Raw genomic sequence first — 17,497 nt, forward strand, 5'->3', positions numbered from 1 at the left:
GAGAAGCAGATTGATCCAGGAGGCTCGGGGATGGACTATGGATGCTGCAGTGCACCACCCAGCAACCCCCCCGCCCCAGTTGCAGGACTGAGGCCCTTATTCCCCCAGCTGCCGGGAGCATTGTAAGCCAACAGTTGTCAGCTGAGTCCTTCTCGGGACTTGGCCTTGGCCGAAGAGATGTGCTTTGGCCAAGGTCTTGCCCCTTTCCAGGAGCAGTTCACATCCAATGTCTAGTTGTTGTGGGGGTATCAGGGCCCAGTCCTCTTGCTCCAATTTAGAACGACTCTGGAATGTCATCCTGTCTTCAGAGTTTCCTTTAGGATTAGCTGAGGGCTTTGCAGTGACTGCAGTACATGCCAACTTCTCTCTCTGCTCACTTTTACTTGTCCTTGAGAGTACTCCCTAATACACACTCCACGCTCAGTCTCTGTCTTAGAGTTTGCTTTACAGGAAACCCAGTCTACGACAACCTGAGTACATCTTTCCAAACCCTGGTCTAGTTCCCAGGAAGCCTGTAATTGCCTTCTTACTCTTGGCGTAAAGCTGCAGTGACTCTCAAACAATATTCCAAGGAGCCCTTCTGTGGGGCTGCTTCATTACAAATATTTAATTGGAATTTCATTTTTAAAAGATTATTTTAACCTTTTTTTAAAAAAGATTTTATTTATTATTTGACAGAGAGAATGAGAGAGAGAGAGCACATGAGAGGGGGGAGGGGCAGAGGGAGAAGCAGACTCCCTGCCGAGCAGGGAGCCTGATGCGGGACTCGATCCTGGGACTCCAGGATCATGACCTGAGCCGAAGGCAGTCGCTCAACTGACTGAGCCACCCAGGTGCCCTATTTTAACCATTTTAAAAGCACTAAAGCCAACAATAACTATTGAAAAACCATGAACACAGAAATGTAAATGTGTTATATATTGAATTTTTTTGTAAAAAAAGTTTATTTTTTTTTAGTACTCTCTACACCCAATGTGGGGCTCGAACTCATGACCCTGAGATCAAGCGTTGCATGCTCTTCTGACTGAGCCAGCCCAATGCCCCTATATACTGAATTTTACACATCTTTGACAGTGTATTAACGTGTGGTGGCAGCTCTATCCTCAAGCAGGCTGAAAAGGGTGCTTATCTACCAAAAGTCATGGAGAACGTATTCTCCATTGCTCTCTTCAGTTATGTCCAGGAAGGTTAACGGAAAAGAAAAAAACCACAGAGAAAAGTGGACTGGGGTAAATGCGGTTCGAGGATTAGTTGAGTAGTTTCCCTAAATGGCTAGTAGGATTGAGGAGAAGAAAAACATCTCTAGGTCTTGGGAATAGTGCGGTGTCAGCCTCCCTGGTAGCCTCCTGAGAGGCGCCTCAAGATCTCAGGATCTTGGATGCATCATGCTTCCAGGGAGTGAGACCCTATAGTGGGGTTGGCTATTAATTTCCTGTGGGGCCAATGTGACTGTAGCTATGTACCATTGAGCTGTATCCTGTGTAGGACAAACGTGTGGACTAATTTAGTCCTCAGCTACTACGGCATTGAACTCCCTCTCTTGCAGATTGGGACTGTAGAGGCCTCTAGAACTCTGGGTTGAGTGAAAGCAACAAAAACAATTAAGGCTGAAGTTTCCCCTAGTCCATCATAATTGAGGGTGATAATTAAAATAATGAATAGAATATAAGATATTCTTGTTTGCCAGAGTTTGTTGACTAAGATTCCTACTCATTATAAATACATTCACTCATTCATTCATCAAAAAGGTCCTGAATGGTTTCTGTTAGGCATTGAACTTGGATCTGGAAATACGGTGGTAAGCAAAATCTCTGCTGTAGAGTTTGCAGTCTGATACATAGGATTTGTGACATTTGGCTGGAAACTTTGTTTTTTAAAGACTTTACTTATTTCTTTGAGAGAGAGAACATGAGCAGGGGGAGTAGCAGGCAGAGGGAGAAGCAGGCTGCCCCCTGAGCCGGGAGCCCAATGCAGGATTTGATCCCAGGACCCTGGGATCATGACCTGAGCCAAAGGCAGACGCTTAACCGACTGAGCCACCCAGGCACCCCTGGCTGGAAACTTTGAATTAAAGTTGAGTATGTATGTTGGCATGACACCCTGTTTACAAGTCTCACACCCATATTCAAATAATTTACTAACAAGGAGGTAGGTGTTATGTCATTACATTACTCCTGATGAAGGATAGTTGGAAGAAAGGCAGACAGGCCCTAAGAGGAAACCACCCATAAAAGGATTTTGTACCACCCTGGAAGGAGCCCTCCACCCTTTCCCATGTGATAGATAGATGACAAAAACCTGATTGGGTGACAGGCATGAAGGGTTAATCAGATTAAAATAGCCCACCAACAAGCCCATAGAAACCCCTAGACTTAGAAACTCCTGGTGGCAACCCTCTCGGGTCCCCTCCCTCCTCCGGAGCTTTGTACTATCACTCAATAAACTTTGTTTTGCTGTCCCCCCCTTCCCCCCAGTCTGGTCTACCTCTTCATTTTTCGAAGCGGTGTGACCAAGAACCATGGGCACCGAAGGAAAAGAAATCCTGTAACACTCCTTGAACCAAGTAGAAGTAACAACAGAAAAATATTTTCCCTGTGGCAGGCTGGCTACATAGCTGTTAGCACAAGCAATCTGTAGCTAATCAAAGTATAAAAGGGAACATAAACATTTAACTGTAATAGGATTATACTTGGGGGGAGGGGCTAAGGCTATTTATCTCCCCCAGTAACTCCCAGAGTTAGAGAGCCAGGGTGGTTAAGATTCAATTTTTATTTCTTCAGAAGAGATCAAATAGAATTCTTCCTAGTAGAAGGCAGGAAGATTCTGTGTGTCAATCTGTCCTTCCCCAGTGCCTCATTCAGACTAGATGTTACACAGAAAATGTCCCTCTGTCTTACACCTAAATTGTACCAGAAACCAGAATTTTTGTTAGATGCTGAGTCTTAAAAAATTGTCAAGTATTTTAATGTGAATCCTCTCATCTGATTTTTCTCTCCAAACAACAGAAATAGTAAATGCCTAAATAAAACAAATAATGTAGTTGATTTTACGAAGTACTGCCTAGTAAAAATCCCACATTTAGGCTGCAGTTCTATTTCTTTTTTCCAGCTTTCAATGTCACTACAATTCATCAGAGGAAAATTAGGCAGGAAAAAAAGGTTTTTCTTCCCAGAGGATCAAGGGAAGGGATAAGGAGAGAGAAAAATATGTGAGTAAATACGGTCAGCCCAAAGTAGAGTTAATGTATCTCCATCTCTAAAATTACTTACTCAGACTGCCTTTTTGATGAAAAACTCCAGTAATTATCAGTTTTGGCATCAAGGATTGCAGAGTGCTTTCTGTGAGATTAGCATTTAATTTTAAATTTCCTTAGGTACGACTTTCAAACAGAATGCCTATTTGTGTGTTCTTAAGGGTATCTACTGGCTTATCTCTTATAAATTTTTATAGGGAACAGAGTTGGAAGTTGTCTTATTTGTTTTATTTCTGTTTCTTTGCTTGGTGGATTTGTACTGGATTTGGTCATTATATTGTTTTGTTAAAATAACGACATTAATAAGCAGGTTTTGCTTTTTTTTTTAAATAAGATTTCTCACCATGGAAACCATTTTGAGTTCAGTGGAAGGCATTTTTAAGGTTACTTTTCTTTACTTAGTGGTATATTTTGAGAACCAGCTACAATGAATACAGAAATAAGAGGGCTTCAGGTTTTGGAAATGTATCAAAATCTAGTCACTTGAGGACAACAAAATTTAATTGATTTAATAAGCTTTATCATCAGGTTCCAACGGTTGATTTTGATCTTTTGTCAGTATGGATTGGTCAATGAAACAATTTCAGGTTTTTCATGTGAAATTGATTTGCATTTTTAAAGAGAGTCCACTAAGCTTGGCTGCTTGGGTTAATAACAAAAATGCTTTCTTAATTTTATTTATTTAAGAGAGAGAGAGAGCACAGAGGGAGAGGGAGAAGCAGATCCCCTGCTGAGCAGGGAGCCCGACGTGGGGCTCCATCCCAGGACCCTGAGATCATGACCTGAGCCGAAGGCAGGCAGACGCTTAACCACCAACGGAGCCACCCAGGTGCCCCTCCCTTCTACCTTTTAGATGGCCCCTTTTCCTTTTCAGTCTGTGTGTATGTGTGTGTGTGTGTTGTCCCCATGCGTGCCTTAGTTGCTGGTAAATCAGAATTTCCTCCTTCACTCTAACTCTGCACACTCCTCCAGTCTAAGTTCCAAAAGTTCTCACAGCAGTCCAGAGATTCTTAACTGAATTTTAGATACACATTTCCATCTGCTTATTAATCTCCACCTGGAAATCTCTGAGACTGCAAAAATTCAGCATCACCTTCTATCCCTGGCCACCAAAAATAAACAAATCTCTGTTCCTTTTCATTTCCCATCCTGGTTAATGGTACCTAACTGCTTTCTATCTAACTGGTCCCATCCGACATCTGAGACCCTCTTAGATGTGGTCTTCTTGTTTAGACCTCCACATTCTAGAAGACTGATTTTACTTCCTAAGCATGTATCCAGTCTGCCTGTTCTTTACATTGCCTGACCACGGCCTTAGGGTCAGCCCTTCACCATCTTTCCCTGTACTGATACAATAGCCTCCTCATTGTTTTCCTTACTTCCTTTCTCACTCTCTTCTTTACATCCTTCACACCAGGGTCTGAGCTATCTTATATAATGTCATCCTTGGTTACATTGTTTCTCTTCGATTCTCATGGCCTTAAAAAAAAAGTGAGCTCTTAAGTCTAGTGTGTGAGGTTCTTTGCCTGATCCTGCTTATTCTACTAAGTTCTGAGACTTCACCTGCTTTCTCAAGCCCCCATGGAATGTCACATCTCTGCCTTTGCCTGAAGTGCCTCTCTCTTGTCTTCCTGGACGCTATTTCTATTTCTATTTTATTTTTATTTTTATTTATTTATTTTTTTAAAGATTTTATTTATCCATTTGAGAGAGAGAGAGAATGAGAGAGAGCACATGAGAGAGGGGAGGGTCAGAGGGAGAAGCAGACTCCCCGCCGAGCAGGGAGCCCGATGCGGGACTTGATCCCGGGACTCCAGGATCATGACCTGAGCTGAAGGCAGTCGCTTAACCAACTGAGCCACCCAGGCGCCCGCTATTTCTATTTTAAACGACCTCTTTTATTTGGGGCTTTACCCTCTTCTACCCTGATTCCCACTCCAGCTAAGTTAAGTGCGCCTTCCTTTCGATACCATGACCCCTTATAAATATCTCAGCAACAAGCCCTGGCCACATAATTTTGTATCTCTCTGTTTTTGTTCAAGATCCAGTGGACTTTTAATAAGCATAATGATTACTTTAGCACTTACAAATGGCTTTCCCATTTTCTATTTAATTTGATCATCCCAGCACTCCTTTTGTCTTTGAATTGTGTAAAAAAAGAGCCTGAGACAAAGTTGATATAGTAATGCTTTATTTAGAGTAGAATCCCAGAATAGCAAGAGTGAGGGAAGAAGGGAAGTAGAGCAGGGAAAGAAGATGAGAAAATATAAGGTGGTGTACAAGCTGGGGACTGCTTCACAAAGAGACGTAGACAGTGGCTCATTATGTGGGACATCTCCTAAGAGGCAGGATAGATCCACTATGCCTCAGAAAATTCCATTAGGTTTGGGAAGTAAGGAAACTAAGGAATTTATTTATCACTGGCTTCTTTTTTTTTTTAAGATTTTATTTATTTGTCAGAGAGAGAGAACACACAAGCAGGGGGAGCGGCAGGCAGAGGGAGAAGCAGGCTCCCCACTGAGCAAGGAGCCTGACACAGGACTCGATCCCAGGACCCTGGGATCATGACCCGAGCCGAAGGCAGATGCTTAACGCCTGAGCCACCTAGGCGTCCTTTATCAGTGGTTTCTTATTTCCTGCTTCTCACCGGCCGAAATTCACCCCATTATTTAAAAGTTTCCTTGACTTTCAGATTGTGTTACGCGCCCCTTGGCACAGCTGTTGGGGAAGCCAAGCTGTGGTGGGACAGGTTGGGTCGAGCTTGGGTGCTGTGGTTCCTGCTGGGGCAGACATGATGGAGGCTGTGTGGAGGCCCAGCCCTCATCCCTCAGGGAGGCTAAGACCCAGAGGGAGGAGAGGAAGCAATGGCAGTGGCTGGTCAGCAGTTCTCACTTGATCAAGCAGCCAAGGGAATGGGGTGGGTTGGGCTAAGCACATACACTGGGTCAAGTTCATCTGTATGTTAGCAAAACCCTATTTTCCTCATATTATTGACGAGGAAGTTGAGATTAGAGAAATAATGTAAATTGTTTAAAGTTTCCCATAACTATTCTGATTGAACAAGAAGGTGTTTCAAAGTATTTCCCAACCCCCACCCCCCCAAAAAACCCAAAGTATTTTATGTTGCTTTGCATTGAACAAATGCACTTAAGTTTCTATCTTTTCCTTTCTTCCTTTTTTTATTCCTTCTATTGCATTTTATTTATTTTGTTATATGTTTTTCTGCCTCCTATTTTAATCCTCAATTTGCAAGAGGAAGAAGAGAAGCAAAATACCCACATCTCACATTTAGGTTATGGAAATTGTCGAAATGATTCAATGTTATTTTAGTGTTTGATGTGGATGTCTACCTGCCTAGATTTAAAGAGTTGGGCAGAAATGTTCCTTGGGGGGCTCCTGGGTAGCTCAGTCGGTTGGGCATCTGCCTCTGGCTCAGGTCATGGTCTTGGGTTCCTGGGATCGAGCCCCAAATTGGGCTCCCTACTCAGTGGGGAGTCTGTTTGTCCCTCTCTCTCTGTCCCTCCCTCTGCTCGTGCTCTCTCTCTCTCTCAAATGGATAAATAAAATTAAAAAAAAAAAGAAATGTTCCTTATGATAGTACTTTTCAGTATTGGCAGCACTGGTTCTTTTTAATTTGTATATCTAAGCTAGACCTTCCTTGATCTCCTCAGAGAACAGTTTTACCAAGTCCAGTAGAAAGTACTACCTAGGGGTCCCTGGATGGCTCAGTCCTTTAAGCATCTGACTCTTGGTCTCAGCCCAGGTCTTGATTTCAGGGTTGTGAGTTCAAGCCGTGCACTGGGCTCCATGCTGGTCCTAGAGCCTACTTTAAAAAAAAAAAAAAAAAAAAAAAAGGTACTACCTAATTCAGAATGTATTTTGAGAGGAGTAACTTTATGACGCTGACAGCAAAAGGTTTTTTCCTCCTCCAACTAATACCATTTTTAAACAAATATCTTGTTTTATTATTTTTTTATTTTATTTTTTTTAAGATTTTATTTATTTGAGATAGAGGTAGAGAGAGAGAGAGCATGAGTGGGCAGCAGAGAGAGAGATGGAGAAGCAGGCTCCAAGCTGAACAGGGAGCCCGATGCGGGACTGGATCCCAGGACCCCCGGATTATGACCTAAGCTGAAGGCAGATGCTTAACCAACTGAGCCACCCAGGTGCCCCAAGAGATATATTCATAATTTTAACTTTCTCCCATGTTTATTGCCTTGGATACCAAGAATGAAAAGCCATAGGTTAGGGCTTTAAATAAATCACAACCATCCTTAGTTCACAACTTTTTTCCAACTTGGAAGAAGGCGTAACATTCTTTCTGAGATCAAACAGGAATAATAATAGGAAGCCTTGAAAATTCATTCTCCATTATATAGACAGTATGAAAAGAAGTAGGAATGGTTTCAGTGGTCAACACACAATTTTATTTTATTTATTTTTATTTTTATTTTTTTTAAAGATTTTATTTATTTATTTGACAGAGACACAGCGAGAGAAGGAATACAAGCAGGGGGAGTGGGAGAGGGAGAAGCAGGCTTCCCACCAAGCAGGGAGCCCGATGTGGGACTCGATCCCAGGACCCTGGGATCATGACCTGAGCCGAAGGCAGACGCTTAACGACTGAGCCACCAAGGTGCCCCAAACACACAATTTTAATTTACTTTCCTTGTACTAACTTTTCCTTTCGTTCTTTTCTTTTTCAAACACCGATGATCTCTGGTTTAGTCAGTGATCACCAGTCCAGCCTGTTCTGTCCAAATGAACATGACAGAATGGTTTAATAGTAGGAAGTCACAAAAGACAGGTTTTTAAAGAATGAACTACTCACAGGGATCTGGGTGGCTCAGTCGGCTAAGCATCTGCCTTCGGCTCAGGTCATGATCCTGGGGTCCTGGGATTGAGTCCTGCATCGGGCTCCCTGCTCAGCGGTTGGAAGTCTGCTTCTCCCTCTCCATCTTCCTCTCCCCCCTGCTCATGCTCTCTCTCACTCTCTCTCAAATAAATAAATAAAATCTAAAAAAAAAAGAATGAACTACTCACTTGGTATGATGTCCCTCTCCAAAACACTTATATGTACACCAACTTCCAGGGCCTAATTTGTTTCTACAAAGTCCTCTGGAGGGCCATCTAAAGTAGGGGAAGTTCTTCCAGACTTTTTTTAGGTCATCCTTGCTCAGAACTGCTGGGAAACAGCTGGGGTTTGAAGTAGTGTTGGTAAAGGCCGGAGGCACTAAGTCCTGGACTTGTCAGTGGCCTATTTGGTTAGTAATGACCTAGTCTATCATCCTCAGGTACATAAGCAATACATTTAGGACCAAAGAACACTGTTGCATTGTTTGAGTGGCTCTTGGTTGGCTCTTGATTGACAAACAGGCAGAGGAAGGGAAAATTTGCTCTCTTGTTAAAACTGGGGCATCCATCTTCTGCCAGACACTGGCACTCCTGGTTCTTGGGCCTTTGAACTTGGATTGAAATTTTCCTGGTTTTCAGGCCTTGGGTCTGGACTGGGACTACACAACTGGCTTCTCTGGTCTCCAGTTTGCAGACTGCACATTGTGGGACTTCTCAGCTTCCATAATCATGTGAGCCAATTTCTCATAATAAATATCTTTCTATATATCTGTATCTCTATATCTATATCTACATCTACACCCACACCTACACTTCTACAGAGAGAGAAAGGGAGAGAGACAGAGACAGAGAGACAGAGATAGATAGATAAATAGGTGGATATCTTATTGGTTCCGTTTCTTTGGAGAACTCTATTATTACAAGGTGGAAAGGAAGCTCTATTAGAAAAGAGTTGGAGGCAAGACAAATCTCAATGGATGCTATTCTAAGTGAGAGCAAGAGCCCATTAAGCAGCAACAGCTGAATGAGATGAAGGTCCATTAGAACCTGTTGTCTTTGTGACTGCCTTATGTTTGTTCTTTATTTCTCCATTCACAGAGGGTCTGCTGCTTGACTTTGTGGGTAGAGAGAGAGGGGCTATGGGAGGTAGTTGCATCCTCCTCTATAACCATGCTTGGTGGGTGTGGAAATTCCAGTGTTGGCAGCTCTGACTGCAGACAGCATTCAGAACCCTGGGGTCTATGGCAGGGAAAGGAAGGAAGGAAGCAGGATCAGGCAGCCTGAAAGGGGGTAAGCAGTGGTTCACTTTGTGCATGGTTTCCTGATGCCACACTACCCTCTTCTTTGTTCTCTCTCCTTTCTTCTTTCCCACAAAGTAACAGTGCTAAATATAAAATACTCTCACGTTGAGCTAGTTCTGGTTGTAGGCTCTGGAGAGTTGGAAACTTCCCACATTCTATTATACATATTTTTCTCATTCCTGCTTACTTCAGGCCAGAAGGCCCATATACTACGAGGAAATAAAATAATAAAAGCCAGTCTTTGCTGCTGGCTCTGTGCATGCGGCCAGCTGATTTTTGCAGGACCACCGTTAGGGTGCTAATAGGGGATCATGAAGGTATGTGCTCATAACATAATCTCACAGGGTAATTTGGGAGGCTGCAGGAGTGCGGGGCTCTTACAGATGTGAAAAGTAATTCCACTCTCCTTGGGAGTTGTTATCTGCCCTTCTTGTCCCTTTTTCCTCTTACCCCTGTCTGTCCTGAGGCCCCATCCAGTGTTTTCAGAAACACTTTTATTTTATTTATTTTTTAAAGATTTTTTTTAAATTTATTTGTCAGAGAGAGAGAGAGATTGAGAAAGAGTGAACACAAGCAGGGAGAGCGGTAGGCAGAGGGCGAAGCGGGCTCCTCACTGAGCAAGGAGCCTGATGCGGGACTCAATCCCAAGACCCTGGGATCATGACCCAAGCTAAAGGGAGATGCTTAATCAACTGAGCCACACAGACATCCCCAGAAACACTTTTAGATGATGACATATGGAGGTCACCTGCTCAACCAAGCAAACTGTCTGGGTGTCAGACATCCTTGCCTTTTAAAAGCCGAACTCAATTTTCTGCTCCATCGTCCCAACGAGGTTTGGTTGAAGCATGTAGAAACTTTTAAAACAACTGACAGTCATTTTATGTCTGCTGAATCTAATAAAAAAATTGGGCTTGTTTTCCCTATGTCTTAGCTTATTTTATTTTTCATTTCTTTTTGTTATTGACTTATTTTTAGTTTATTTTATAAAAGTACCAGTCTGAAAGGAAAAATAAAAAAACCCCACAGCTCACCCACAGGCATTTTGAGGAGCAATGTTCTGTCATGCAGGCCCCCCACTCTGTCTTCCCCGTGTTGATGCAGGGCTGCCCCGCACAGAGGTCTCTTCCCAGAGTCTCAAATAAGGAAAGGAGCAAGGACCCTCCAGTCCCTGGTGTCCCCCCCTCAGTCTGTCCAACACACTCCTCAAGAACTGGAAACACATCAGGGGGACTGCCATCCACTTCAGCCTCCTCTCTCCCTTCTGGGTCCACAATCCCATGGGTCAGGAAAGGATGTTTCTTTAACTTCCATTCTACCTAAATATAATATTGTCCATCACATCTAGTCCTTAGGGTATTTAATGCAAGTTAAACATTTGGAGGATCCATTCTTTCTCAATGTGCCTGTTCTCTAGTCTGTTGTCACACTGCCGAATTCTCTTGAATGTACAAGTTGAATAATAACGTCTGGTCTTTTCATTCCTTCTTTGACAATCTTGATCCAATCTGCAACTTCTTCTCCCCCAGGATACTTTGGGTTTACTAGGGAGAAAGTTATGTTTCCAAAAAGGTGAAAATCACATTAGTATTTTTTCAAAATATTGTCTCCTCTTACACAGTGTTAAGAAATTGTGGCAACAACATCACTCTTGCCCTCACACAACCACCACTGCAGCCTAATAACAAAAAGAGCTCTCAATATCTATTATTATTATTTTTTTCCCCATCACCTGTAGTGAACACAAAGCAGGCTCATTCTTCTTTCAGGTCTCAGACTAAATGCCATCTCCTGAGAAGCACCTTTCTTGATGAGTGCCTTCCCCTCATCATTCTGCTTATTTTAAATTCATAACTTTTATCACAGTGTATTATGTTGTTTTTCTTTTTTTGATAAGCTCTAATTTATTTATTTTATTTTTATCTTGAGCATTTTTTCCAGCCTTATTTTTTTTTTAAGATTTATTTATTTATTGGGAGAGAGAGAGAAAGTGTGCATGCACAAGTGGAGGGTGGGGCAGAGGGAGAGAGAGAATCTCAAGCAGACTCCCCACTGAGTGTGGAGCTGGACATGGGGCTTGATCCCACAACCCTGAGATCATGACCTGAGCCAAAATGAAGAGTCCGACGCTCAACTGACTAAGCCACCCAGGTGCCTCTTTTCCAGCCTTATTGAGATATAATTGACATATAACATTGTATAAGTTTAAGGTATACAATGCGTTGAGTTGATACAATTATATATATGCTACAAAAATGATTATCACCATAGAGTTAGATAACATCTCCATCATGTCACATAATTACCATTTCATGTTTGTGCTGAGAACATTAAAGATCTATTCTCTTAGCACTTTTAGCTACTTCATATACCACCTTTACCCATTTATCTATAGAGGGACACTTACGTTGCTTGGATATCTTGGCTATAGAGAATACTGTTGGAATGAAGCTGGGAGTGCAGGTATCTCTTTAAGATCCTGTTTTTATTTTCTTTGGGTATATACTCCCCAGGTGGGTTTGCTGGATCATATGGTATTATCTTATTTATTTGTTTGTTTACTTACTAATTGTCTTCCCTATGGAAATGTGAGATCCACAAGGCCAGGAACCTTATACTTTCATTTATTATTATATCCCCAATGCCTAGCATACAAGATGGCATATAGTGGGTGTTTTAAAAATCTCTGCTCGGGCGCCTGGGTGGCTCAGTCAGTTAAGCGTCTGCCTTCGGCTTGGGTCATGATCCCAGGGTTCTGGAATTGAGTCCCGCATCGGGCTCCTTGCTCAGCAGGGAGGCTTGTTTCTCCCTCTACCGGCACCTCCCCCTGCTTGTACTCTCTCTCTCTCTCTCTCTCTAACAAATAAATAAATAAAATCTTGAAGAGAAATAAAAAAAATTAAAATCTCTGCTCAGTAAGGAAAAAGGCACTAGAAAGACCCTTGTGTATGCTTAGATGATGAATCCCTATCGAAGCATGGATGCAATTACAGCTTCCGTTCCATTTGGCTTTTGTTTTGTTTTGTTTTGTCTTTTTGTTAAAGATTTTTTAAATTTGTTTGAGAGAGAGTGAAAGCGAGAGAGATCACAGAGGGAGAGGCAGCAGCAGACTCACCACTGAGCAGAGAGTCTGATGCAGGGCTCGATCCCAGGACCCTGAGATCATGACCCGAGCCGAAGGCAGACGCTTAACGACTGAGCCACCCAGGCGTCCCCTATTTGACTTTTTTTATCTGAGAAATTTGAAGTCCTGTAGAGGTGATTCTATTTCGCTGGTCAGGAAGGAGGACTATTTTCAGCTTGAGATGTTCAAGCCTCATAAAAGGAGAGCTGATGGGTGGGTGAGTGGGGGGGGTTCCCCAAGAGAATTCAGGTAGCTGAGGGGTGAGGATAGGGTTATTACAGCAGATAGTTCCTTTTTCCAAGAAGGGGATGAGTCACCCTCCTGTGCTTGAAAACACAAAAAGAGAACTAATGCAACCCCAAGGGAAGACAGGGGGAGGGAAAATGGTCATGATTCAGGGGTCCACATGGTCTCCGTGGAGTCTGTTGTCTAATTTGAGGATTATTTTTGTGGCCCAGAAGGGGTCTGGGCAAGTGATCAAGGGAAATGATTGTTGCAAATGAGCACCGTGCCCGTGCCCAGGGCTGTGGCTGGAGTGGAGGACCTCGTAAGTACCACATTGTAAACGGGCCCAGGCAGGCTGCCGCTCTGGTCACAGCTCGCCACTTCATGGTTGCAGCCAACACCTGCTCTTTCCCTGGGGTGTTTCTTGGGTCAGAGGCTGCAGCCGCCCCTCCGCAGGGCGCTAGCACGCACTGCTGCAGCCAGCAATCTAGGAGCAACCCCGCGCTCCCCTGCCCTTACTTTCCACATTTGTCAGTAGCCAGTTACCTTGATCCCATCCCCAAACTATCTCTTGACTGCGTTTTGCTTTTTCCTCCCTGGCCTGAGACCGAACTATCATCTTCAAGAGTCCTCCTGAGAGTTTCTTCCAAATAAAATTTGATTTCTTCTGTTTTACTTTTCACATTTCACTCAGCAGATCTGAAGCAAGCCCCTCCCCGGATTAAATTCTTCAATGGATCCTTCCATTGCTCTGCCATTCAGTGATCCTTACCTTTCTTCTTAGTCTCACCTCATTATACCTTCCCCCCTTCTCTCGATACTGAAGGTGATTCCTTATTTGTTCCAGTTCCTAGAACTTCTTGTGCCTTTTTTTTTTTTTAAAGATTTTATTTATTTATTTGACAGAGACACAGGGAGAGAAGGAACACAAGCAGGGGGAGTGGGAGAGGGAGAAGCAGGCTTCCCGCTGGGCAGAGAGCCCGATGCGGGGCTTGATCCCAGGACTCTGGGATCATGACCTGAGCCGAAGGCAGATGCTTAACGACTGAGCCACCCAGGCGCCCCTGCTTTTTTATTTTTTTTTAATTTTTAAAAATTTTATTATGTTATATTAATCACCATACATTACATCATTAGTTTTTGACGTAGTGTTCCATGATTCATTGTTTGCATATAACACCCAGTGCTCCATGCAGAACGTGCTCTCTTTAATACCCATCACCCAGCTAACCCATCCCCCCACCCCCCTCCCCTCTAGAACCCTCAGTTTGTTTCTCAGAGTCCATAGTCTCTCATGGTTCGTCTCGCCCTCTGATTCCCTGCCCTTCATTTTTCCCTTCCTGCTATCTTCATCGTCTTCTTCTTCTTCTTCTTTTTTTTTTTAACACATAATGTATTATTTGTTTCAGAGGTACAGGTCTGTGATTCAGCAGTCTTACACAATTCACAGCGCTCACCATAGCACATACCCTCCCCAATGCCTATCACCCAGCCACCCCATCCCTCCCACCCCCCACCACTCCCGCAACCCTCAGTTTGTTTCCTGAGATTAAGAATTCCTCATATCAGTGAGATCATATGATACATATCTTTCTCTGATTGACTTATTTCGCTCAGCATAATACCCTCCAGTTCCATCCACATCGTTGCAAATGGCAAGATTTCATTCCTTTTGATGGCTGCATAATATTCCATTGTATACATATGCCACATCTTCTTTATCCATTCATCTGTCAGTGGACATCTTGGCTCTTTCCATAGTTTGGCTATTGTGGACATTGCTGCTATAAACATCAGGGTGCATGTACCCCTTCAGATCCCTACGTTTGTATCTTTGGGGTAAATACCCAGTAGTGCAATTGCTGGGTCGTATGGAAGCTCTATTTTCAACTTTTTGAGGAACTTCCATACTGTTTTCCAGAGTGGCTGCACCAGCTTGCATTCCCACCAACAGTGTAGGAGGGTTCCCCTTTCTCCGCCAACATCTATCGTTTCCTGACTTGTTAATTTTAGCCATTCTGACTGGTGTGAGGTGATATCTCATTGAGGTTTTGATTTGGATTTCCTTGATGCCGAGCAATGTTGAGCACTTTTTCATGTGTCTGTTGGCCATTTGGATGTCTTCTTTGGAAAAATGTCCATGTCTTCTGCCCATTTCTTGATTGGATCATTTGTTCTTTGGGTGTTGAGTTTAAGAAGTTCTTTATAGATTTTGGATACTAGCCCTTTATCTGATATGTCATTTGCAAATATCTTCTCCCATTCTATCGGTTGTCTTTTGGTTTTGTTGACTGTTTCCTTTGCTGTGCAAAAGCTTTTTCTCTTGATGGGGTCCCAATAGTTCATTTTTGCCCTTGCTTCCCTTGCCTTTGGCGATGTTTCTAGGAAGAAGTTGCTGCGGCTGAGGTCGAAGAGGTTGCTGCCTGTGTTCTCCTTTAGGATTTTGAAGGACTCCTGTCTCACATTGAGGTCTTTCAACCATTTGGAGTCTATTTTTGTGTGTGGTGTAAGGAAATGGTCCAGTTTCATTCTTCTGCATGTAGCTGTCCAATTTTCCCAACACCTTTTGTTGAAGAGACTGTCTTTTTTCCATTGGACATTCTTTCCTGCTTTGTCGAAGATCAGTTGACTATAGAGTTGAGGGTCCATTTCTGGGCTCTCTATTCTGTTCCATTGATCCATGTGTCTGTTTTTGTGCCAGTACCATACTGTCTTGAGGATTACAGCTTTGTAATAGAGCTTGATGTCCAGAATTGTGATGTCACCAGCTTTGATTTTCTTTTTCAATATTCCTCTGGCTATTCGGGGTCTTTTCTGATTCCATACAAATTTTAGCATTATTTGTTCCATTTCTTTGAAAAAAGTGGATGATATTTTGATGGGGATTGCATTGAATGTGTAGATTGCTCTAGGTAGCATTGACATCTTCACAATATTTGTTCTTCCAATCCATGAGCGTGGAACGTTTTTCCATTTCTTTGTGTCTTCCTCAATTTCTTTCATGAGTATTTTATAGTTTTCTGAGTACAGATTCTTTGCCTCTTTGGTTAGATTTATTCCTAGGTATCTTATGGTTTTGGGTGCAATTGTAAATGGGATCGACTCCTTAATTTCTCTTTCTTCTGTCTTGTTGGTGTATAGGAATGCCACTGATTTCTGTGCATTGATTTTATATCCTGCCACTTTGCTGAATTCCTGTATGAGTTCTAGCAGTTTTGGGGTGGAGTCTTTTGGGTTTTCCACATAAAGTAGCATATCATCTGCAAAGAGTGAGAGTTTGACTTGTTCTTTGCTTATTTGGATGCCTTTTATTTCTTTTTGTTGTCTGATTGCTGTGGCTAGGACTTCTGATACTATGTTGAATGGCAGTGGTGATGGTGGACATCCCTGCTGCGTTCCTGACCTTAGGGGGAAAGCTCTCAGTTTTTCCCCATTGAGAATGATATTCACTGTAGTTTTTTCATAGATGGCTTTTATGATATTGAGGTATGTACCCTCTATCCCTATACTCTGAAGAGTTTTGATCAAGAAAGGATGCTGTACTTTGTCAAATGCTTTTTCTGCATCTATTGAGAGGATCATATGGTTCTTGTTCTTTCTTTTATTAATGTATTGTATCACATTGATTGATTTGTGGATGTTGAACCAACCTTGCAGCCCAGGGATAAATCCCACTTGGTCGTGGTGAATAATCCTTTTAATGTACTGTTGGATCCTATTGGCTAGTATTTTGGTGAGAATTTTGGCATCCATGTTCATCAAGGATATTGGTCGGTAATTCTCCTTTTTGATGGGGTCTTTGTCTGGTTTGGGGATCAAGGTAATGGTGGCCTCATAAAACGAGTTTGGAAGTTTTCCTTCCATTTCTATTTTTTGGAACAGTTTCAGAGGAATAGGTATTAATTCTTCTTTAAATGTTTGGTAGAATTCCCCTGGGAAGCCATCTGCCCTGGGCTCTTGTTTGTTGGGAGATTTTTGATGACTGCTTCAATTTCCTTAGTGATTATGGGTCTGTTCAGGTTTTCTATTTCTTCCTGGTTCAGTTTTGGTAGTTTATACATCTCTAGGAATGCATCCATTTCTTCCAGATTATCTAATTTGCTGGCATATAGTTGCTCATAATATGTTCTTATAATTGTTTGTATTTCTTTGGTGTTGGTTGTGATCTCTCCTCTTTCATTCATTTTATTTATTTGGGTCATTTCTCTTTTCTTTTTGATAAGTCAGGCCAGGGGTTTATCCATCTTATTAATTCTTTCAGAGAACCAGCTCCTAGTTTCGTTGATCTGTTCTATTGTTCTTTTGGTTTCTATTTCATTGATTTCTGCTCTGATCTTTATTATTTCTCTTCTCCTGCTGGGGTTAGGCTTTCTCTGCTGTTCTTTCTCCGGCTCCTTTAGGTGTAGGGTTAAGTTGTGTATTTGAGACCTTTCTTGTTTCTTGAAAAAGGCTTGTATTGCTATATACTTTCCTCTTAGGACTGCCTTTGCTGCATCCCAAAGATTTTGAACAGTTGTGTTTTCATTTTCATTTGTTTCCATGAATTTTTTAATGTCTTCTTTAATTTCCTGGTTGACCCATTCATTCTTTAGTAGGATGCTTTTTAGCCTCCATATATTTGAGTTCTTTCCGATTTTCCTCTTGCAATTGAGTTCTAGTTTCAAAGCATTGTGGTCTGAAAATATGCAGGGAATGATCCCAATCTTTTGGTACCAGTTGAGACCTGATTTGTGACCTAGG

The sequence above is a fragment of the Mirounga leonina genome, unplaced genomic scaffold (genome assembly GCF_011800145.1).
Source record: "Mirounga leonina isolate KUSES-001 unplaced genomic scaffold, KU_Mleo_1.0 Mir_201, whole genome shotgun sequence".
In the NCBI taxonomy this organism is placed as follows: domain Eukaryota; kingdom Metazoa; phylum Chordata; class Mammalia; order Carnivora; family Phocidae; genus Mirounga; species Mirounga leonina.